This window comes from Bos taurus, chromosome 9 (genome assembly GCF_002263795.3).
Source record: "Bos taurus isolate L1 Dominette 01449 registration number 42190680 breed Hereford chromosome 9, ARS-UCD2.0, whole genome shotgun sequence".
In the NCBI taxonomy this organism is placed as follows: Eukaryota; Metazoa; Chordata; class Mammalia; order Artiodactyla; family Bovidae; genus Bos; species Bos taurus.
Window position 1 is genome coordinate 3,336,055 of NC_037336.1, and position 26,130 is coordinate 3,362,184.

Below are 26,130 nucleotides of genomic sequence, written 5' to 3' on the forward strand. Positions count from 1 at the left end.
ATGGAGTATTACTCAGCCATTAAAAAGAATACATTTGAATCAGTTCTAATGAGGTGGATGAAACTGGAGCCTATTATACAGAGTGAAGTAAGCCAGAAGGACAAACACCAATACAGTATACTAACGCATATATATGGAATTTAGAAAGATGGTAACGATAACCCTGTATACGAGACAGCAAAAGAGACACTGATGTATAGAACAGTCTTATGGACTCTGTGGGAGAGGGAGAGGGTGGGAAGATTTGGGAGAATGGCATTGAAACATGTGACACGTCATGTATGAAACGAGATGCCAGTCCAGGTTCAATGCACGATGCTGGATGCTTGGGGCTGGTGCACTGGGACGACCCAGAGGGATGGTGTGGGGAGGGAGGAGGGAGGAGGGTTCAGGATGGGGACACATGTATACTAATTAAATAATTTTCTATTAAAGAAAAAAATAAAATAAAATAAAATAAAATAAAATAAAATAAAATAATACACAGACCAAAAAAAAAGTATTTATTTGTCCTTCATATCTAAAATAAAACTTTGCTAGATAGAGTACTCTTGACTGACAGGTTTTATCTTTCAGCATGTAAGAATGTCATTTCACTATCTTGGCCTGTAGAGTTTCTGCTGAGATTTCAACCCATAGCATAACCTCCTCTATATGCTAATATCCTTTTTCCTCTCAGTTCAGTCACTCAGTCATGTCCAATTCTGCGATCCCATGGACTGTAGCATGCCAGGTCTCACTGTCCATCACCAACTCTCAGAGCTTGCTCTAACTCATGTCCATTGTGTCGGTGATGCCTTCTAACCATGTCATCCTCTGTCGTCCCCTTCTCCTGCCTTCAATTTTTCCCAGCATCACGGTCACGTCCAATGAATCAGTTTTTCTCGTCAGGTGGCCAAGAACTGGTGTTTCAGCATCACTCCCTCTAATGAATATCTAGGACTGATTTCCTTTAGGATTGACTGGTTTGATTTTCTTGCAGTCCAAGGGACTCTCAAAAATCTTCTCCAACACCACAGTACAAAAGCATTAATTCTTCAGCACTCAGCACTCTTTATGGTCCAGCTGTCACATCCATACATGACTACTGAAAAAACAATAGCTTTCACTATACAGACCTTTGCTGACAAAGTAATGTCTGCTTTAATATCCTCTCGAGGTTGGTTGTACCCTGATAGCTCAATTGCTAAAGAATCTGCCTGCAGTGCAGGAGGCCCTGGTTCCATTCCTGGTCAGGAAGATCCACTGGAGAAGACATAGACTACCAACTCCAGTATTTTTGGACTTCCCTTGTGGCTCTGCTGGTAAAGAATCTGCCTGCAATGAGGAAAACCTGGGTTCAGTCCCTGGGTTGGGAAGATCCCCTGGAGAATGGAATGGCTACCCACTTCAGTGTTCTGGCCTGGAGAATTACATGACTGTATAGTCCATAGGGTCTCAAAGAGCCGGATATGACTGAGCGACTTTCACTTGCACTGGGTTGGTCATAAGTTTTCTTCCAAGGAGCAAGTGTCTTTTAAGTTTATGGCTGCAGTTACCATCTGCAGTGATTTTGGAGCCCAAGAAAATAGTGTCACTGTTTCCATTGTTTCCCCATCTATTTGCCATGAAGTAACGGGACCATATGTCATGATCTTATTTTTTTTGAACGTTGAGATTTTCCTCTCCAGTTGCCTTAAAAGTCTTCCTTTGTCATTGACTTAATATGTCTTAGCATTTTAAGGTGTCACAGAGAAGATCGTTTTGCTTTGAGATATTTAAAGTTTCTCTTAAATTCAGGGACTTGCATACCGAATTTTGTCTGCAGATTTGTGATGTTCTCAGTTTTTTCATCTTTCTTTCTTTTTGTAATAAGCTCTCTGCTCTCTTCTCCCTCTCCTCTCCTTCTACAATACACATTATCTTAATGGTACCCTTCCTAAAAGAGTTTAATAAGTCTCATATGATTTCCTTATTTTTTATATCTCATTCTTCTCTCCTCTTCTACCTCATCTTTACTAGATGTTTACCCTTCAGCTCTCTAATTCACTCTTCCATATGTTCTACTGTTTCAAGTGTTTTCTAATGTATTATTTGTCTTGTTAACCTCAAGAATTTGTTGTGAATTTGTTGTTCACCTCCAGAATTGTTTACTTTATTTTTGAAGATTTAATCTCTCTGGTAAAGTATTTAATTCTTTCATGAATTTTGTTTTTGAGATCATTGAATTGCCTTTCTCGGTTTTCTTAGAGCTCACTGAATTTCTTCCAGAGACTTATTTTGAATTTTCTATCAGTTAGATTGTAATATTCCATGATTTTAAATTTAGTTTTGGAGCTCTGTCATTTTCTTTTTTGTGGTACCATGTTACTGTGATTCTTCATGGTGGTTGATGAGTTGTTCCTCTGCTGGCATGTTTATAATGAACATATTGCTTTTGATACTGAAGATTCAACATATTAGAAATTAGAGGACATTCTTTCTCTTTTCTGCAGGTGGTGAGATAGCAGAAATATTTAGTTTCTAGCATAAGCTACCTCTGGCTTAATATTTGAGAGTCCTTACATTCCATCCTTCACTGCCTGCCAGAGGTGCTACGTCATGCCCTAGTTATCACTGTTTGTGCCTCAGGAGTCATTCGTGCCTTGCTGCTGCCACCATCCGAGGCACTAGGATTGTGGGGTTTTCCCTTCAGTCCATGATCCCCTGAGTTATAAGACCCAGTTCTCGGAGTGGGGGAATGAAGAGGGTAAAGAAAAACCATGGTCACAAGGTAGTCTCTGCTGTTTCTAGTGCTGTAAGGTTTGCAGGCTTTGCTGACAGGGTGAAGGGATGGGAAACTGGAATGTGAGTTCCTCAGTTGTTGATAAAAACGGTCCCAGGCTCCACTGCAGCTGCTGCTGCCCGTTTACTTGTGGTGGTGGATGCCACTATTGCTAGGAGGCCAGAACTGGCTGCACTTCCTCCACTACTAACTCTATCTTATCTGGGGTTACAGTTTTAGTTACTGCTATGGCAAGAGGGAGAGGAGTAGAGGCACCACCTCAGCTATTTCTTTGTTTCTACTTCCTCAACGTGTTCCAGGCCATCCATATTTACAAACAGTGAAGTGTGGAATTCTCCAGGTCTTGATGTGGTCCAGATGTGCCTTTCTTGCACTGTGCATGTTTTGCTGGTTGTAGACTGAAGAGGAGAGACAAAAGGAACACCTCAATATAACTTGATGCTGACCTCACCTGCCCTAACTCATTTTAATTTATAAACTATTCTAAAAATATCTAAAGACAGCATGATGAAATTTAAAAACTAATTACTTATAAATACTGATGCAAATGCTGAACAAAATATAAATCAAACAAAATAAAGTATAAGACCATGAAGTAGGTTTATGTTAATACTACCAACTTGGATTAACACTGAAAAATGTTTTTTTATTTCTTGATATTTTAGCTTTCATGATACATTTTATTTGCAAACTTCCAAAGAATTAAAGTTCCATGCTTAAAAATATCAACCCTATGTATCAAGATTTAGAAAGTTGCTTTTATAATATATAATCTATAAATGGAGATGTAATCTTTTCGTTGAGCAACGGGCTCAGAGGTTAAAGCATCTGCCTCCCATGCAGAAGACTAGGGCTCTATCCCTGGGTCGGGAAGATCCCCTGGAGAAGGAAATGGCAATCCACTGCAGTATTTTTGCCTGGAGAATCCCATGGACGGAGGAGCCTGGTAGTCTACAGTCTGCGCAGTCACAAAGAGTCAGACATGACTGAGCGGTTTCACTTTATCTCCAAGAATCTCATAGGAGTATCCCTTTTAATTGTGAAAAAAATTAAAATAGTAACATTGATAACATTAAATTAGGAATAATACAAGAGAAACTGCTACCATCATTTCAATTCAAAGTCTTATTTTATCATCAATCCAGTTATAAAGAGAATGAGAAAAAAGAAGTTTTGAGAGCCATCAAGAAAGCAAGTAGATAAGACTCTGTATACCAAATACCAAGAAAGACAATATATTATTATTAAAATAATTTAGCTAGCATTCTTAATGACAATTCAATATGCTCAGACCAATTGCTTTTCTAAACCTTAAGAATGACTGAATAGTGAAATTTTTCAAATACTCTTGAGAAGAACGTGGAAATACAAATATGTGCACAACTTTTAAAAACAACAACAAAAAATGGTAAACAGTAAAGAAGGTTTAAATCAATGAAAACATGTATGTGTTAGTCACTCAATTGTGCCTGATTCTTTGAGACCCCATGGACTGTAGCCCACCAGGCTCCTCTATCCATGGAATTTTCCAGGCAAGTATACTGGAGTGGATTGCCATTTCCTTTTCCAGGGAATCTTCCCAGTCCAGGGATTGAACCCAGGTCTCCCTCATTGCAGGCAGACTCTTCACCAACTTAGCCACCAGGGAAGTACTAATAGATGGAAAAGCTTAATGTATTGAATATTATCCATAAATTGATATGTAGAATTCCAATGAAACTCTTAATAGGCATCCTGTAGAATTTGAAAATCTTGTAATGAAATACATATAAAGAAAAACAGTGTCCAAAGTCCGAAAATAAGAAAATAATATTTTTTTAAAAGAACATTACCTAAGATGAACTGGGGAAATTTACCCTAGCAAATATCAAAGTAATGTCACTCCAGGGTTGTTTTTTGTTTTTAATAACTAATGGGACAGCATATACGGCCCTGCCATTGAAAAAATATGGCAACACAGGTCAGTAAGAAAGCTGTCAGTTCAGTTCAGTCACTCAATTGTGTCCGACTCTTTGTGACCCCATGGACTGCAGCACGCCAGGCTTCCCTGTCCATCACCAACTCCCAGAGCTTACTCAAACTCATGTCCATAGAGTCAGTGTTGCCATCCAACCACCTCATCCTCTATCATCCCCTTCTCATGCATTAAATCTTGTCCAGCATCAGGACATTTTCGAATGAATCAGCTCTTTCCATAAAGTGGCAAAAGTATTGGAGTTTCAGCTTCAGCATCAGTCCTTCCTATGAATATTTGGGACTGATTTTCTTTAGGATGGACTGGTTTGATCTTGCAGTCCAGGGGACTCTCAAGAGTCTTCTCCAATACCACAGTTAAAAAGCATCGATTCTTCAGTGCTCAGCTTTCTTTATGGTCCAACTCTCACATCCATACATGACTACTGGAAAAATAAAACTGTAGACTATTCAATAAAATATTCTGGGACAACAATATATCCACACATATGAAAAATGATATAGAAAACTCTCACATTCAATTTTTGGTAAATTAAATGCATCATGTAAAATGTAATATGTCACACATCTTTTAAAATCTATATCTTGTTTTAAACAGAAACATATTTTTAAAAAAACACAATAATAAAAGAAATAATATCTTTAAGTATCAGTATTTAAAAGTTATGACAACCAAAACATGGGAAAATAACCATTTTTTTTCCCACAGACGATATAAAGAGTAGCTAACACTTGTGACAACAAGGATGGAACTAGAATCAGGACAAGTGATATAGATCAGGAACAGGAAAAGACAAACATTGTATGTTTTCACTTATATATGGAATCTAAAACGAACAAACAAAAGACACATATAAATATAAAAAAGCAGAAAGAAAAACACAAATACAAAGAACAAAGTAGTAGTTGCCAAAGGGGATGTGGTGGTCAAAATAGGTGAAGGAGATTAGAGGTATAAAATCACCTGTAAAATAAATAAGTCACAGGGATATAGTATGCAGCATGAATATGGAGTCAATAGTACTGTAAGATATTAACATGATGTGTAATATATAAAAATATTTAATCACTATGTTGTATATCTATAAATAATAAAATGTTCTAGTCAAATATACTTCAAGATATTAAATTTAAAAAATGGACCCAGGGGGATGGTACAGGGAGGGAAGAGGGAGGAGGGTTCAGGATGGGGAACACGTGTATACCTGTGGCACATTCATGTTGATATATGGCAAAACCAATACAATACTGTAAAGTTAAAAAATAAAAAAAAAGCAAAAACAAAGTCATGGCACAGCTAAAGAAAATTAAATGGCATCATAACTTGTAGGAGATACTTTTTACTCAATTTGACTAGTGGAGAAGAGGGAGAATATATTATATTTACTTTTACTTACTTAGATACATGTGTGGAAAATAAAGAAATATAAAATGTTTATTTTTTCCCTGTTACTCTTAAGTTTTATACAAAAAAAAACTCTATAGAAAATATTTGACAAAGTATATAAATAAAGAGTTTCAAATATAGTACCCATAAAAAATGAGAATTTTCATTTTTTGTCCAGGTGTTCTTACCTGTTATTCTGGTAGATGCTAATAAGATGATGAACAATTTATTTCAATGAACTAAGGAGAGAAGCTTTTGCGAGACCTTGAGATCTGATCTGTGTTCTCCTTATACATGTATAATTTAATGATTATTTTACTATAGGCATTGAGGATCAAGAAATTTAACTGAAGTCCAAGTATTTAATTTGGCTTTTCTAACGATGAAACCTCATAAATTTTAGTGTAAATATATAATTAATCTTCTATTTGATCTTCTTGCATATTGTCTGTGCTTGTAGATAAAGAGACATCAAGTTTGCAACATGTCCTATTTTCCTTTGGTAACGCAGCATTTAGCTGGGTGATTAAAGCTACTTTTGTTTCTACATGTCTAGTTCAAATAATGCTCCAAAGCTATGTTAGAATAAGTTCAGTACAGTAAACTTATATCTTCAGTTTCTCTTGACTTAAGTGGATTACATTTTCATCAAATATGGCAGGCTTCTAATAACGACAAACTCAACATTGACTAATCAAAAGTTTTTGGTCACTATTCTGTTGATTATATCATGTGTGTGTATACTAAATTACTACACTCTTGTCCTACTATTTGAAACCCTATGAACTGTAGCCTCCCAGGCTCCTCTGTCCATGGGATACTCTAAGCAATAATACCAGAGTGGGTTACCACACCCTCCTCCAGGGGATCATCCTGACCCAGGGATTGAACTGCATTTCTTGTGTCTCTGGCATTGGCAAGCAGTTTCTTTGCCATTAGCTCCACCTGGGAAGTCTTTGCTTATATATCTTTTCTCATTTTCTTTCTTTTTTCTACTGAAATATATGAAGTATTATATAACAAATATTTGTGTCCCTACTAAATTCATATATTGAAGCTGTCATCCCAGTGTGACTGTATTTAGATATAGGGTCTAGAAGGTGATAGACATTAAATTAGGTTATAAGAGTGAGGCCTTAATACAATAAATTGGGAAAGGAACACAAGAGTTCTATCCCCACTATGTAAGGACATCGTGAGGAGGAACCATCTATAAGCCAGTAAGAGAGTCTCAGCAGCAACAGAATTAGCTGGTACCTTGATCTTGGACTTCGCAGCTTCCAGAACTGTTGAAAATAGCTTCCTATTGTTTAAAATACCCAGTCTATGGTGTTTTTGTTTGTTTGTTTGTTTTATTTTAGGAAAGCCAAGGAGATTAATATACCAAGAACTTAGGGGGAAAAATAATAATAATTCCACTTGATGTATCCAGAAGGAAATATAACTTACAATCATATGAGTGACTTGAAATAAGAATAAGGCAGCTTTATGTATATTGAAATGAAAACTTTCCAAAGTACAGTTTTAGCAGGAAACATAGGGAATGAAAAACAACATGTTGCTGTTTGCATAAAAAACATACATATATTCATAATATCTCTGGAAGGATATGCCAGAAGCTGCAATAACTCTTGCCTTCAGGAAGAGGTTCCGTATAGTCAAGAGACAAATAGGGGAGAATTTTTCACTCTCTATTATTTTGTAACTTCTATTTTTTCCACTTGAATGCAAAATTTAATTTAAAAAAAAAAGTAAAGTTGCAGGTCAACAAGATGGTAGGAAAATAGGTGAATGTGGAGGATCTCTCTCCACAGATGTATCAGGAACAAATCTTCAGATGTAGAAGTTCTCACAGAGAACCAGGTGAGTACCAGAAGGAGTCACTGATCACCAGAAAGGAATGTATAACCATGCAAAACTCGGCAAGATGAAGACCAGAATGAATGGGTTTGGAATTGTACATGAGGTTTGGGAAGCTGTAGCAAGGCAGAGATCCCTGAATCTGGGGAAATCAGTTTGAACAGAATGGAAGAATTTAAGGTTGCCAGAGAAAAAAACAGCTGATTTGTGATAGTCTGAGCATGAAAACCACACAGGCAGTCTGTGCAATGGCCCTACATACACTGGACAGGGATTTGAGTCCACTGGAATTCATGGCAGCTGGGAGCTGGAGCATGGAGATTGGAAGGCAATCCTGGTGTAAGAATTGCTAATGAATTTGGGGAGCTGGCCCAAGGATACAGGATGGAGGAAATATGCAGCAGGGAATGCCTTTTGAGGAAAGCCATGTGTCCATGAGACAGGGTGCTACTACTGAGTCATGAGCAAGGGTTGGAGCACTCACTGTAACCTGTGTTTCCCCATAAACCATTGCTGACAAATGACCAATAGAGAAGAACCAGGCAGGGAGGCCCATTGAATGCCAGCTGCCAGAGGCTGGAAAAGAATCCTAATAGACCCATATCCACTGTGGCCATGGGTGCCAGTTTCCCTGCATACCTGATGCTTCTGAGGTCCCTGCCACCTGAGCAGTCATGCTACCTCCATGCCTAGTTCTCACTGCAGCAGACCCAAGTCCTCCATGGCAGCCTCAGGAGGAAACTCCTGTGGATGACCTACATGCAGAGGTGGGGATAAAACCACAGTTGAGCTCCAGGAGCTGCACAACTAAGGAAGAGGATCAAAAACCTTTCCACCAATACAACCAGCATATTAAATTCACAGGATCAACTAGGTAGACTCTGTGTCTATGGAATATATAAACATAAAAGGACGATGGGTGTTCTCACAAAAGAAAATGCTCTAGCTGTGACAGCTATGGACACTGGAGGCAAGCACATACGGAAATAGGGTCAGATTAGAGTCTCAGCCTTACCTACAGCAGGTCCAGAGATCAGTCTACTTCCCAGGACCTCCTAGGGAGTGGGGGCGGGATGCAGAGAAAGGATGCTGACAGCTGAGACCTGAGAAGAAATTTCGTTACTATTTGTGTGCTTTGATTCCTTCTATAGTTGGTTTTGGATTTTTTTTTCCTTTTTTTTTCCTATGTTGTGATTGTTGTTTGTATTATTAGTATCTCAAATTAGGATTTGGGGAACTTTTTTACAACATTTGTATTTCATTCATATGTTTCTACCTCTACTTTGGCTTTCTGAGGTTTTGTGTGTTTTGTTTCTTTTCTTGTGTATGCATGCTTAGTTACTCAGTTGTGTCTGACTTTTTGCCATCCAATGGACAGCCACCCACCAGGCTTCTCTATCCATGGAATTTTCCAGGCAAGAATATTGGAGTGGGTTTTCATTTCCTACTCTAGGGGATCTTCTCAACCTAGGGATCAAACCTGCACCTCCTGTGCTTCCTGCATTGACAGGTAGATTCTTTACCACTGAGCCATCTGGGAAGCTGCTTTTCTAAGTTGTAGATTTGTTTGTTTGTTTGTTTGTTTTTTAATATATATATATAGAACTTTTATTATATACTTCTATTATTTAAATTTATTTTTCTATATATTTTAAATTTTTTCCACCATGATGCTTATTTATTTCTTTTTCTTCCCTTTGTTCCTCATTTGGCATTCTGCTTTGATCTTGTTTTCTGTTTTAGCTTTGTTATTAATTGGTTGATATCATTTTTGGTTTCCTTTGCTTGCTGGGTCACTCTCTTTTACTTTGTTTTCTTTGTGTGTGTGTGTGTCTGTATATATTCTTTTGATTTTGCTTTTATTTGTCTGATTCAGGTTTTACCACTTGTCTGGGGTTCATTTTTTGCTTTTCTGTTCCTATTTCTTGGGTTTTGGGAAGGCTTTTGTTCATTTTAACCCCCTTTAGTGGCTTGTGGGATCTTTGATCCCTAGCCAGAAGCCAGGCCTGAACCTCTCGAACAGGAGTGCCATACCCAGGACACTAGACTGCCAGAGAACTCCTGCCCCAGGGAGTACTGGTCATTGAGAGTGACCCTGAAGGCCTTCACCTAGATCCAAGAACTGGAACCTCCCAATTTTCTGCAGCACCCAGTCCTGGATGCCTCATTCAAACAGCAAGCAAGACAAGAACACAAATCCAATAATAAGCAGACAGGCTTCCCACAGGAATGCCTATGCAAATGGTCTCACATAGCTCTGCCTCTCAGAAGGGGAAAAACAAAAAACAAAAAACAAAACCTCATATCCTTCTACAAGAACACAAGAATAAGCCCCTCCAAATAAGAAGTCTACATAAGATATTGGAGAAACAAAATCACAAATGTAGAAACAAAAGCAAGAAGAGTCATGACCTTATCTCCAAGGGAAGGAGACCTCAAACACAGTAAATTAGATTAAATTTAAAAAGAGAGAGAAAGAGAAATACTGTGAAGATGAAAGAACAACATAAAAACCCACGAGAGGAAATAAATGAAGAAGAAATAGAAAAATTACCTGAAAAAATAATTTGGCATAATGACAGTAAAGATGATCCAAAATTTCAAAAATAGAATAGAGAAAATGCAAGAATCATTTAACACATTTAACAAAAACTTATAAGAAGCAAACGATAAACAGTGATGAGCAACACAATTACTGACATCAAAAATATTCTAAAAGGAATCAGAGAGCTCTGAGAAAATATTAAAAATACCAACATTCAAATTATAGGAGCACCAGAATAGAATAGAAAAAGAAAGTGTCAGAAAAAGTTTGAAGGGATTATAGTAAAAAACTTCAATAACAACAACAACAAATTTTAAATAAATAAATAAAAGAAATAATCAAGTCCAAAAAATGCAAAGTACCAAACAGGATAAACCTATGAGCAAAGACAATGAGATGCATACATATCAAACCAAAAAAAATTAAACAGAAATAAAGCAACAAGAAGTGTACATAGGAAAGTGTATAAGGTTAACAGCTGATCTTTCAGTAGAAATGCTGTAGGCCAGAAAGGAGTGGCAGGATATATTTTAAGTGATTGGGAAAGTTCAAACCAAGATTACTTTACCTAGCAAAGATTTCATTCAAAATTGATGGATAAATCTGAAGCTTTACTGACAAGCAAATGTTAAGAGAATAAAACACCACTAATTTAGCTTTACAATAGATGCTAAAGAGACTTTTATAGGAAGATACCACAAGACAAGAAAAAGTACTACAAAAACAAACCAAAAGCAATTAAGAAAATATCAATAGAAATATATATATAAATCAACAATTACTTTCAATATAAATAATAACACTCCAGCCAAAAGACAAAGACTGGCTGAATGATACAAAAAACAGGACCCATATACATGTATATGTGTGTATATATATATATATATATATATATATATATACACACACACATATATAAATGTATATATATATACTATCTACAAGGGATCCACTTAAGGCTTTAAGATACATTTAGACTGAAAGTGAGAGGACTGAAAAAGATACTCCATGCAAATGGAAATAGAAAGAAAGCCAGAAGAGCAATTCTCACATCAGATAAAATAGACTTTAATAGAAAGAATATTACAAGAGACAAGGAGGAAACACCACATGGTGATCAAGGGATGAATCCAGGAAGAAGACAGAACATCTAAAAATATTTATGCCCCCAAAATAGGAGCACCTCATTACATGAGGCAAACACTACCAGATAAAAAAAGGGTAATTGACAGTAACATATCAACGGACATATTATACAGAAAGAAGATTAGTAAGGGAACACAAGCCTTAAATGCACATTAGACCAGGTGCACCTAGTAGATATATTCAGGACAGTCCATCCAAATGCAGCAGAAGACAATTTTTTCTCAAGTCCACTCCAAACATTCTCTAGACTAGATCACTTTTTGAGTCACATATCAAGCCTTGGTAAATTTAAGAAAATTGAAATTGAATCAAGCATCTTTTCTGAACATAGCACTATGAGATTAGATATCAATTACAGGAAAAATGTAAAAAAAATACCAACACATGTAGGCTACTCAAAGCACTACTAAATAAACAACAGATCACTGAAGAAATCAAAGAACAAATAAAAAAATATCTAGAAAAAATAACAATGAAAACACAACCACTAAAACCTATGGAATGAAGCAAAAGCTATTCTAAGAGAAAAGCTTATAGTAATATAAACCCACCTCAAGAGGCAAGAAAGACATCAAATAGGAAACTTAACCTTGTACCTGAAGAAAGTTCTAGGACACATTCAAGATTTCCCAGCCTGGGGATCTAACAAAGGGACTGAGAACCCCCAAAGAATTTGACCTCAGAGGCCACTGGGATTTGATTACAGAACTTCCACAGGACTGGGGAAACAGACTCTCGGAGGGCACAAACAAAACCTTGTGCATATCAGGAGGCAGGAGAAAGGAGCAGTGTCCCCACAAGAGACTGAGTCAGATTTCCTTCTGAGTGTCTAGGAGTCTCCAGTGGAGGCCTGGGTCTTAGTCCAAACAACAGGGAGGGAGCATAGCCCCACTCATAGACAAAAATTTGGATTAAAGATTTACTGAGCATGGCCCAGCCCATCATAACAAGACCCAGTTTCCTCAACAGTCAGTTTCTACCATCAGGAAGAGTCCATAAGCTACTTATCCTTACTCAGCAGAGGGAAGACAGAATGAAAACCACAAGCTCAGAAAACTAACCAAACTGAGAACATGGACCACAGCCTTGTCTAACTCAATGAAACTATGAGCCATGCCATGTACCCAAGACAGACGGGTCATGGTGGAGGGTTCTGACAAAATGTAGTCCACTGGAAAAGGGAATGGCAAATCACTTCAGTATTGCCTTAAGAACCCCATGAACAGTATGAAAAGGCAAAAAGTAGGACAATGAAAGATGAATTACCCATGTCGGTTGTTGCACAGTAGACTCCTGGAGATGAGTGGAGAAATAAACACAGAAATAATGAACAGATGGAACAAAGCGAATACAACAGGCAGTTGTGGATGTGCCTGGTGAAGGAAGGAAAGTCCAATACTGTAGAGAACAATATTGCATAGGAACCTGGAATTTTAATTCCATGAATCAAGGTAAACTGGAAGTGGTCAAACAGGAGATGGCATGAGTGAACATAGACATTTTAGGAATCACTGAACTAAAATGGACTGGAATGAGCAAATTTAACTCAGATGACCATTATATCTACTGCTGTGGGCAAGAATCCCTTATAAGAAATGGAGTAGCCCTTGTAGTCAACAAAAGAGTATAAAATACAGTACTTGGATGCAATCTCAAAAATGACAAAATGATCTCTGTTCCTTTCCAAGGCAAACCATTCAAAAATACAGTAATCCAAGTCTATGCCCCAAACACTAATGCCAAAGAAGCTGAAGTTGAATGGTTCTACGATGACCAACAAGACATTCTAGAACTAATACCAAAACAAGATGTCCTTTTCATTATAGGGGACTGGAATGCAAAAGTAGGAAGTCAAGAGAAACCTGGTAAATTTGGCCATGGAGTACAATATGAAGCAGGCAATGACTAACACAGTCTTGCCAAGAGAACACACTGGTTATAGCACACATCCTCTTCCAACAACAAAAGAGAAGACTCTACACATGGACATCACCAGATGGTCAATACCTAAATCAGGTTGATTCTATTCTTTTCAGCCAAAGATGGAGAAGCTCTATACATGCAGCAAAAAGAAGACAAGGAGCTGAATGTGGCTCAGAACATGAACTCCTTATTGCAAATTCAAACTTAAATTGAAGAAAGTTTATCAAATCCCTTACAATTATACGGTGGAAGTGAAAAACAGATCCAAAGGATTAGATCTGATAAAGAGTGTGCCTGAAGAACTATGGACAAAGCTTTGTGTCAGTGTATAGGAGGCAGTGATCAAGACTATCCCCAAGAAAAAGGAATACAAAAGACAAAATGGTTGTCTGAGGAGGCCTTATAAATAGCTGAGAAAAGAAGAGAAGATAAAGGCAAAGGAGAAAAGGAACGATATACTCATCTGCTTGCAGAGTTCCAAAGAATAGCAAAAAGAAATAAGAAAGCCTTCCTCAGTGATCAATACAAAGATATAGAATGGGAAAGGCTAGAGATCTCTTCAAGAAAATCAGAGATACCAAAGGAACTTTTCATGCAAAGATGGGCACAATAAAGGCCAGAAATGGTATAGACCTCACAGAAGCAGAAGATATTAAGAAAAGGTGGCAAGAATACACAGAAGAATTATTTAAAAAAAAAAAAAAAAAGAAGAAGATTTTAATGACCCAGATAACCACAATTGTGAGTGATGACACCTAGAGCCAGACATCCTGGAATGCAAAGTTAAGTGGGCCTTAGGAAGCAACAGTATGAACAAAGCTAGTGGAGGAGATGGAATTGCAGCTGAGCTATTTCAACTACTAAAAGATGATGCTGTGAAAGTGCTGTACTAAATATGCCCACACATTTAGAAAACTCAGCAGTGCCACAAAATGGAAAAGGTCTGTTTTCATTTCAATCCCAAGGAAAGGCAGTGCCAAAGAATGTTGAAACTACTGCACAATTGCACTCATCTTACACACTAGCAAAGTAATGCTCAAAATTCTCCAAGTTAGGCTTCAACAGTACATGAACTGACAACTTCCAAGTGTTCAACCTGAGTTTAGAAAAGGCAGAGGAATGAAGATCAAATAGCCAGCATCCATTGGATCATCTAAAAAGCAAGAGAGTCCCAGTAAAATATCTCCAGCTTTATTGACTACACCAAAGCCTTTGACCATGTGGACAACAACAACCTGTGGAAAATTCTTAAAGAGATGGCAATACCAGACCACCTACCTGCCTCCTGAGAAATCTGTATGCAGGTCAAGAAGTAACAGAACTAGACATGGAACAACAGACTGGTCCAAATTGGGAAAGGAGTACATCAAGGCTGTATATTGTCACCTGCTTATTTAACTTATTTGCAGAGTACATCGTGTGAAATGCTGAGCCAGATGAATCATGAGCTGGTATCAAGATTGCTGGGAGAAATATTAATAACCTCATATATGTGGATAACACCACCCTTATGATAGAAAGTGAAGAGGAACTGAGGAGCCTCTTGATGAGGGTGAAAGATGTGAGTGAAAAAGCTGGCTTAAAACTCATCATTCAAAAAACTAGGATCATGGTTTCTGGTCCCATAACTTTATGGCAAATAGATAGGGAAACAATAGAAACAGTGAAAGGCTATTTTCTTGGGCTGCAAAATCACTGCAGATGGTGACCGCAGCCATGAAATTAAAAGATGTCACCTCCTTGGAAGAAAAGATACGACTCACCTAGATGGCATATTTAAAATGCAGAGACATTACTTTGTCAACAAAGGTCCCCATCTAGTCAAATCTATGGCTTTTCCAGTAGTCATGTGTGGATGTGAGAGTTGGACTCTAAAGAAAGCTGAGCACTGAAGAACTGATGCTTTTGAACTGTGGTTTGGAGAAGAATCTTAAGAGTCCCTTGGACTGCAAGGAGATCCAATCAGTCCAATACTTTGGCATCTGATGCAAAGAGCCAACTCATTGGCAAAGACCCTGATGCTGATTAAGATTTAAAGTATACTTCACTCTGTATAATAGGCTCCAGTTTCAGTGAAGTAAGCCAGAAAGAAAAACACCAACACAGTATACTAACACACATATATGGAATTTAGAAAGATGATAATGATAACCCTGTTTGCAAGACAGCAAAAGAGACACAGTTGTATAGAAAAGTCTTTTGGACTCTGTGGGAGAGGGAGAGGGTGGGGTTATTTGGGAGAATGTCATTGAAACATGTGTAATATCATATAAGAAACAAATCGCCAGTCCAGGTTTGATGCAGGATACAGGATGCTTGGGACTTTTGCACTGGGATGACCCAGAGAGATGGTACAGGGAGGGAGGTGGGAGGGGGGTTCAGGATGGGGAACATGTGTACACCCGTGGTGGATTCATGTTGATGTATGGCAAAACCAATACAATATTGTAAAGTAGCCTCCAATTAAAATAAATAAATTTAAATTAAAAAAAAAAAAAAAGATTTAAGGCAAATGAAGAAGGAGATGTCAGAAAATGAGATAGTTTGCGTCACCAACTCCAAACTCGAGTTGGAGTTTGAGCCAACTCCAGAAGACCGTGAAGGGGAGTGGAACCTGTTGTACTGCAGTCCATAGGGTTGTAGAGAGCTGGGCATGATTCAGTAACTGAAAAACAAGCAAAACTATGAAGTCATTTTATTTCTATAAATACTATATTTTTATCTTGTAGATATAGATATCTGTTATGTTATTACACATGAAGATATTACCATTGTCTCTTGTAATCCCCACAGGAAACTTAATATATAGAAACTCATATATAGAAACTCAATTTTAAAAATTGTCCTGTGAATTTTTGACTTATCTTGCAATTCTGTTTATAAAGGCTTAGTGAGTTTAGATTTCAAAGCATAAAATCTATGGCTCGTGTTAGCTGTATTTATTTTTGCACACCAACTTCTACCACGAAAATGTTTCACTTTTAATTGAAAGAGCTAAAGGATGCATCCCTATTGTTCAAAATAATAATAATAAAAGATCTTTCCTCTCCCTCAAAAAATGCTAACACACTCTGCCAGCATCATCAGTACAATCTTCATGATTCTGTAGAATGAAGGAATTCCATTTAGGCTATTCCTAATAGAGTGATTTTTACAGACTTAGAATATTACAACCAAAGTTTGGAAAACTCTATGCAAAGAAAAGATATGACATCTGGAATAAACGTAGAAGAAAGACATCTTTCTTAGAAAGAGTCTAGGAAATGTTTTGCTTTATTCCATGGATAACATTTCTTACTTTTTTTAAAAGATGCTATTCCATAAAAATATTAACCATTTAACTTGGAATCTGTAACAATAGTTTAATAATAATAGCTAATATGACAATAATGTACTATGTCATATAAATATAATAACAGTTAGATGACTGTATTATTGATCCCTATGCTAGAGTTTAAAAAAATAATAAGGGGTACTGACTTTACTTAGCTTTTAAGTGACAAAAAAGAGATTTGAATACAAGGCTTCTCAATCAAAGAGGGTTGCTGTCATTGTTATGTTCTACTTCCTCACAGTTCTCATTCCCTTTCTCCTGCTTCTCCAGAGGAAAATCTAGATTGAAATACTCCATATGTAGAGATTCAAGTCCGTTCATTTAACATTGCTTCTCCTAATCTGTCATAAGAGCAATTCTATAAAGGGCTATTAAGTACACAATTTCAGGGAATGATTTGCATTAATTTTATTTATGTTATATTTTCAATAAGGCAACCACTGCATTCTCCAGTATTAATTGTTTGTTACTAAATGGTCAGCATTTGTTGTGTCACAGTCACCTAAACAGTGCAAAAATCAAAAGAAAAAGGTAAGCCTGATCCATTGTTCAGCTGCAAAGTACCTTTAATTCTGTCATTTCATGTGAGTATCTTTGGAATCCCACTTGCATTAATATCTGCATAATTTGAAATGAATAACCACACACACAAAAAAATAGAAAGCTTCAACTGCTAACAAACCAACCACTAATTTGTTAATAACATGAATTCACTACTGTAGCGGCATTAAGTGGTCACTGCATTAATGATGCAATTCATGCAACTGGACTTAATATTCTTCTCTTTAAATAATTGAGTTACTTATAAATACAAGTGGACTTCTATTTATAGTTAGCCACATAAGTAGGCAATATGATGTTTGGTTTCATGTTTTACACAAAAGGGAATTTTGATGGGTTGTTGATATCTACTAAAAAGTATACTTTCAGACAAAAGAAAGGAGAAATGGAGACAGAAACCTTGTTCCTGCATTTGTATGAAAGGTGAGTAGGCTCTGTATTGCAGCCATCTGCCCCAAACAGAGAAAAGAACAGCAAAGGAGGAATCCCAGTCATCTCTGCTCACTACTCAGCCTCTATCAGCTGTGTGAACTGAGGTAACTCCTTGTCTCTGCATTACAGTCCTACCTCTTGGACAACAGGGAGCTTGTTTTATATTATTGATTTTCTACTGGAACAATTTTGCCCCTGTAGAACACTTGGCAATGTCCAAGGACATATTTGGTATCATAAAAAGGCAGGAGCAGGGTGGAGATACCTTTAGTAGACAGGTGCCAAGGATACTGCTAAAAGTTCTACACTGCAGAGGACTGCTGCTGCTGCTAAGTCACTTCAGTCATGTCTGACTCTGTGCGACCCCATAGATGGCACACAATTACCCAGTTTCCAATGCCTGTAATTTTGAGGCGAAGAGACACTGGATTAAATTATATTTATGGTCTCTATATGATTTTAGGTTGCATTCCTTAGGGTTCATTCTGTAGCATAGGGTACAGAAAAGGGCTGGAATGTCTCCTTACTAATTAGGCTTTTTCAAACAAAAGTTTGAAGAAGCAATAACTTTATTATTAAAACTTTTGTGCTAGAATCTGTCTATAAAATATCAATAATTTCAAGTTGATTATTCCTCTGAGAGTACTATGTTAAGGCTAATCCTCTGCTTTCCAATGTGGCGCTCTCTTCAATGTTTATGATATTTATGGATCTAGTCTTGCAATAAAAATGTATCTCACATTCCTGTAGGATTGTGTTAATGTGAATGGTATAGACAATATATATTCATTTTATAATCCACTTTAAATTATATCTAAAGCATGAATAATGTATATTTTGTATATACATACATACAAATAGTACTTACTTATAAACATATTAAGAATTCAGCACTGTAGAAAGATATACATGTACATGTTTGTATATATGTGTGTGGGGGCGTGTGTGTGTGTGTTTCAGTCACTTACTTTTTGCAACCCCATGGACTGTATCTTGCCAGGTTCTTCCGTCTGTGGAATTCCTCAGAGAATAATACTGGAGTGAGTAGTCATTCCCTTCTCCAGGGGATCTTCCCGACTCAGGGATCCAACTCAGGTCAACCACATTGCAGGCAGATTCTTTACCATTTGAGACACTAGAGAAGCCTATACATTTACAGATGAAGACATATATTTGTCAAGGATGTATAAACCTATCAACAATGCTTTGTAGAGATTATATATATACACATGTATATCATATTTAATATTTAATTCTTTTATCTCCCTTTGTCCCAAAATATGTAAATTAGTAATCTTTAATACAAACAGACTTTAATTAATTAAATTTAATTTAATTACATTTGATGCAGCCAAATATATAAATAGTTATTTTTTAAAATTAAAATGTAGTTTGTTCCTATTTCCTTTATTGAAATTTTAAATAGTCTTAAGACCAACAGGAAAAATAAAAAATGACTCTAATTTCTTAGTAAATGTTTAGACTAAAGCACTACTTTAATAATTAAAAAATGTCAAAATGTAAGTACATGAAATGGCTCACAGTAAGAAATCAGTCACATAAACCATTACTTTGACAAAGAATATACAATGGATTAAAGACAATCTCTTTAACAAGTGGTGCTGGGAAAACTGGTCAACCACTTGTAAAAGAATGAAACTAGAACACTTTCTAACACCATACACAAAAATAAACTCAAAATGGATTAAAGATCTCAATGTAAGACCAGAAACTATAAAACTCCTAGAGGAGAACATAGGCAAAACACTCTCCGACATACATCACAGCAGGATCCTCTATGAGCCACCTCCCAGAATATTGGAAATAAAAGCAAAAATAAACAAATGGGACCTAATTAACCTTAAAAGCTTCTGCACATCAAAGGAAACTATTAGCAAGGTGAAAAGCCAGCCTTCAGAATGGGAGAAAATAATAGCAAATGAAGCAATGGACAAACAACTAATCTCAAAAATACACAAGCAACTCCTACAGCTCAACTCCAGAAAAATAAATGACCCAATCAAAAAATGGGCCAAAGAACTAAATAGACATTTCTCCAAAGAAGACATACAGATGGCTAACAAACACACGAAAAGATGCTCAACATCACTCATTATCAGAGAAATGCAAATCAAAACCACTATTGAGGTACCATTTCACGCCAGTCAGAATGGCTGCAATCCAAAAGTCTACAAGCAATAAATGCTGGAGAGGGTGTGGAGAAAAGGGAATCCTCTTACACTGTTGGTGGGAATGCAAACTAGTACAGCCACTATGGAGAACAGTGTGGAGATTCCTTAAAGAACTGGATATAGAACTGCCTTATGATCTAGCAATCCCACTGCTGGGCATACACACTGAGGAAACCAGTAGGGAAAGAGACACGTGTACCCCAATGTTCATCGCAGCACTGTTTATAATAGCCAGGACATGGAAGCAACCTAGATGCCCATCAGCAGATGAATGGATAAGAAAGCAGTGGTACATATACACAATGGAGTATTACTCAGCCATTAAAAAGAATACATTTGAATCAGTTCTAATGAGATGGATGAAACTGGAACCTATTATACAGAGTGAAGTAAGCCAGAAAGAAAAACACCAATACAGTATACTAACGCATATATATGGAATTTAGAAAAATGGTAACAATAACCCTGTGTACGAGACAGCAAAAGAGACACTGATGTATAGATCAGTCTTATGGACTCTGTGGGAGAGGGAGGGTGGGGAGATTTGGGAGAATAGCCTTGAAACATGTATAATATCATGTATGAAACGAGTCGCCAGTCCAGGTTCGATGCACAATACTGGATGCTTGGGGCTGGTGCACTAGGACCACCCAGAGGGAGGGTAGGGGAGGGAGGAGGGAGGAGGGTTCAGGATGGGGAACACAGGTATACCTGTGGTGGATTCATTTCGATATTTGGCAAAACTAATACAAAATTGTGAAGTTTAAAAATAAAATAAAATTTAAAAATAAAATAAAAAAAGAAAGAAAAATGGTAATCATTTCCTTTTTTTTTTTTAGTAATCATTTCAAAAAAAAAAAAAAACATTACATTTGATTATTTTCAGTATTTACCAGATGTATAGCTCTTTTGAATGACTATTATTAATGTAGTCATCTTTGACAAAGTACAGTTATTTATTAAAATGAATGAACAAAGGAAATGAAAAGACTGGATCATTTTCATGGATGACTGAATGAATTTAGGACTTGCTTCAATAACTCTCAATTCTTAAATGTATATTGCGTAAAAACAAATTGATAATGCTAGAAATAATAATGTGTGTTAAAATATACAAAATAAGTCACTTATTCTTTATGTAAAAATTTAGAGTGACATAAAACATTATTACAGAAGAAGTAAATAATATATTGAAATGTAGTGATATTTCAATTACAGTTTCTAATGTACTATTTGGAGCTACAATGTTATCAGGTACTTTCTGATAATGAAAGGACAATTTTTATCTAGCATGTGAGACTATGAATTCACATGACTCCAAAGTGTATATTACATTTCAATGATGAATCTGTGTTACCTAGAATAAAATTTTATTAAAGGTAGTTTTTAGTAAAAGTAAACCATATGAGAGTCTTAGTATAATTATTATTCCAAGAGCTAAAATAGATACTTTTATTTTATACTTCATTTCGAAGGAAGAATTCTAAAATGTTTAATAACTATCCAATATGAATTTGCTTCTCACTAAAATGCCTTTCTAGAAAAAAAAATCAATATATTTAATTAACAATTTAGTATTATACTGTAGGCCTATTATTTGGTGATTTTTAGGCTCTATTTTGAGGCTTCTTAGGAATGTCTACAGGAGAAGGCTCAGGAGAGGGGTGTTTGGTTGGATGCAGGTTCCTCAGCCCCCTTTAATCAAAACAGCTTTTCTTAAAGCTGTATACATTCTGAATTGCTAAAGTAGATTTTGACCAAATAAAGACATTTATAGAGTAATGATAAAGGATAGGAAGTTTCAAATTAATATAATTCATATAATATAATAACAGTATGCTCTGCTCTGACATTGATTTCTTGGTAAAGTAATTAAATAAGAATTAAAAATTAAGGTTTGCTATTAAATTTTATAAATAATTTCATAATCACAAGGGGCAGTTTTTGAAATATTGGAACTATCTTAGGCAACACAGTCAATGGTATAACTAAGGGACCACTCATCAATATAAAATGTAACTGAATTATTTTAACTTGATAAGGTGTTTATCAGAGATAAATGTGACTTAACAGAACTGAGATACTTGGAGGCACCTAGTACTCTTGGTGAAAACAGTCAGGTTAAAGGGACTAAGAAAAAGTGAAGTGGTTACTCCCTTTACTGGATAAGAATTGCATTGAGGAATTAAGGGAATACAATTTTGATGAAAAAAATATGTTTTACTAGGGGGGATAAAGGAATTTTGAAGTAAAGGGTAAACCAACTGACACATTGAGTACCCCATTCTCTGTCAAATTTTACTATAGTAATGTCTAAATGTAGAGACATTATATTTTCTAATACAGGTATCAGGTCAGTTCAGTTCAGTTGCTCAGTCGTGTCCGACTCTTTGCGACACCATGAATTGCAGCACGCCAGGCCTCCCTCTCCATCACCAACACCCGGAGTTCACCCAAATCCATGTCCATTGAGTCAGTGATGCCATCCTGCCATCTCATCCTCTGTCGTCACATTTTCCTCCTGCCCTCAATCCCTCCCAGCATCAGAGTCTTTCCAGTGAGTCAACTCTTTGCATGAGGTGGCCAAAGTACTGGAGTTTCAGCTTTGGCATCATTCCTTCCAAAGAACACCCAGGACTGATCTCCTTTAGAATGGAGTGGTTGGATCTCTTTGCAGTCCATGGGACTCTCAAGAGTATTCTCCAACACCACAGTTCAAAAGCCATCAATTCTTCGGCACTCAGCTTTCTTCACAGTCCAACTCTCACGTCCATACATGACTACTGGAAAACCATAGCCTTGACTAGACGGACCTTTGTTGGCAAAGTAATGTCTCTGCTTTTGAATATGCTATCAAGGGTGGTCATAACTTTTCTTCCAAGGAGTAAGTGTCTTTTAATTTCATGGCTGCAATCACTATCTGCAGTGATTTTGGAGCCCCCAAAAACAAAGTCTGACATGGTTTCCACTGTTTCCCCATTTATTTTCCATGAAGTGATGGGACCAGATGCCATGATCTTAAGTTCCTTTAATTAAGATGCATTTTTTTTTTTCTTCTATCAAAATACCTTAGGGACTTCTCTGGCAGTCCAGTGGTGGCTAAGACTTTGCCTTTCAGTTCAGGGGATGTGAGTTTGATCCCTAGTCAGAGAATTCCACATACCTCAGGACCAAAAAAACAAAAGCATAAAATGGAAGCAATACTGTAACAAATTCAATAAAACCTTTAAAAACAGTCCACATTTAAAAAAAAAAATCTTAAAAAAATAATAAATCTCCTTGGCCATCTCAGTACATTTTTTTTTTCCCTTATAAACATCTTTTAAAATTCAAGTTTTGGATTACTTGACTCTAAATATATGCTATTTAAAGTCAACAGTTATTAAAATCTAAGTGTTTAAGTATAAATAGTTATTTTGTGGGTTACCTGTTCCACATGATAGATTACTACTGTAGGGTCATTCATATTGTTATGCATTATACTGATGGAATCATCTTCCTTAGAATGCTCCATGCACTCAGTCCTTTACTTATTGTAGCACCCCAATAGGTTCTAATGCAAATTTTAATGAAATTAATTCATCAGATCAGATCAGATCAGTCGCTCAGTTGTGTCCGACTCTTTGAGAACCCATGAATCGCAGCACGCCAGGCCTCCCTGTCCATCACCAACTCCCGGAGTTCACTTAGACTCCCGTCCATCAAGTCAGTGATGCCATCCAGCCATCTCATCCTCTGTTGTACCCTTCTCCTCCTGCCCCCAATCCCTCCCAGCATCAGGGTCTTTTCCAATGAATCAACTCTTCGCATGAGGTGGCCAAAGTACTGGAGTTTCAGCTTTAGCATCATTCCTTCCAAAGAAATCCCAGGGCTGATCTCCTTCAGAATGGACTGGTTGGATCTCCTTGCAGTCCAAGGGACTCTCAAGAGTGTTCTATAACACCACAGTTGAAAAACATCCATTCTTCCACGTTCAGCCTTCTTCACAGTCCAATCCTCACATCCATACATGACCACAGGAAAAAACCATAGCCTTGACTAGACAAACCTTTGTTGGCAAAGTAATGTCTCTGCTTTTGAATATGCTGTTTAGGTTGGTCATAACATTCCTTCCAAGGAGTAAGCGTCTTTTAATTTCATGCCTGCAGTCACCATCTGCAGTGATTTTGGAGCTCAGAAAAATTAAGTCTGACACTGTTTCCACTATTTCCCCATCTATTTCCCATGAAGTGATGGGACTGGATGCCATGATCTTCGTTTTCTGAATGTTGAGCTTTAAGCCAACTTTTTCACTCTCCACTTTCACTTTCATCAAGAGGCTTTTAAGTTCCTCTTCACTTTCTGACATAAGAGTGGTGTCATCTGCATATCTGAGGTTATTAATATTTCTCCCAGCAATCTTGATTCCAGCTTGTGTTTCTTCCAGTCCAGCATTTCTCATGATGTACTCTGCATATAAGTTAAATAAACAGGGTGACAATATACAGCCTTGTTGCACTCTTTTTCCTATTTGGAACCAGTCTGTTGTTCCATGTCCAGTTCTAACTGTTGCTTCCTGACCTGCATATAGGTTTCTCAAGAGGCAGATCAGGTGGTCTGGTATTCCCATCTCTTGAAGAATTTTCCACAGGTTGTTGTGATCCAGTCAAAGTCTTTGGGATAGTCAATAAAGCAGAAATAGAAGTTTTTCTGGAACTCTCTTGCTATGTCTATGATCCAGCGGATGTTGGCAATTTGACCTCTGGTTTCTCTGCTTTTTCTAAAACCAGCTTGAACATCAGGAAGTTCATGGTTAACATATTTCTGAAGCCTGGCTTGGAGAATTTTGAGCATGACTTTACTAGCACGTGAGATGAGTGCAACTGGTCCAAAATAAATCTTTCTATTTGAATATCGCACTCTAGAAGGAAGAATTCCAAGAAACTACAATAACAATAAACCTAACTATAAACCTTCATTTAAAGGCAAAACTGAGCATAATTTTTTAATTATACATATAACTATGTTTTTATTATGTTCTAAAGTTTTATTTGTGTAAATGCATTTATTTATTTAGGCTTTGCTGGGTCTTCTTTGCTGCATGGGCTCTGCCCTAGTTGCAGTGAGCAGGGGCTACTCTCCAGTTGCAGTGCATGTGTTTCTCATTGCAGTGGCTTCTCTTGTTGCAGAGCATGGACTCTAGGAGACATGGGCTTCAGTAGTTGTGGAACATGGGCTCAGCAGCTGTGGCTAACGGGCTCTAGAGTGTAGGCATAATAATTGTGTTACATGTGCTTAGCTGCTCAGTGGCATGTGGGATCTTTCTGGACCAGGAATTGAACTCCTGTCTCCTGCATTGGCAGGTGAATTCTTTACCACTGAGCCACAAGGAGAGCCCTATTTATACTTTTAAAATGTACTGTAATTTTGTGTTAGATATAACTTGTCATTATGTTTGCAATTTTATAAAACAAGACACGTGTATAAAATTCTAAGGATTTGAAATAGCTCAGCTTTCCTTATCAAACTTAAAGATGTTAGACTGATGCCTTAATCATCTTAGGCTGAAAGCATAAATCATTCTGGGACTCGTGTCCAGCTGGTTATTTACATTTCCTCTGAGAAAAGATTGAGAAAAATGGTGTTAAAGTTCCCTATAAAAGAGATGTTAAGAGGAATAATTTTGTGGCAGTGATTAAATTTTGAAAAATTTGATCCAGAAAGGAATTAAAGGTATTAAATTAGATGATGAAATTCCCTACATGTTTCACATACCATCTACTGAAAAGTCTTACCTCATTTTCTCTGAACAGTATTAATTATACTGTCTTATTTTTTATTTTGTGTTTTCTTTTTATCATAAACCTGTACTTAATCCATTTAATATTTTCATTTGTTTTTCTTACAGATCATTCTCCATTCTCCAAAATCCAAGAGGCTAACATGAGGAAAGAGATGTCACTTTGCCCTTAGAGATAACCCGAGATCTGGGAAGGTACCCACTGAGCCCCTCACAGGTGTGGAAGTGGTGGA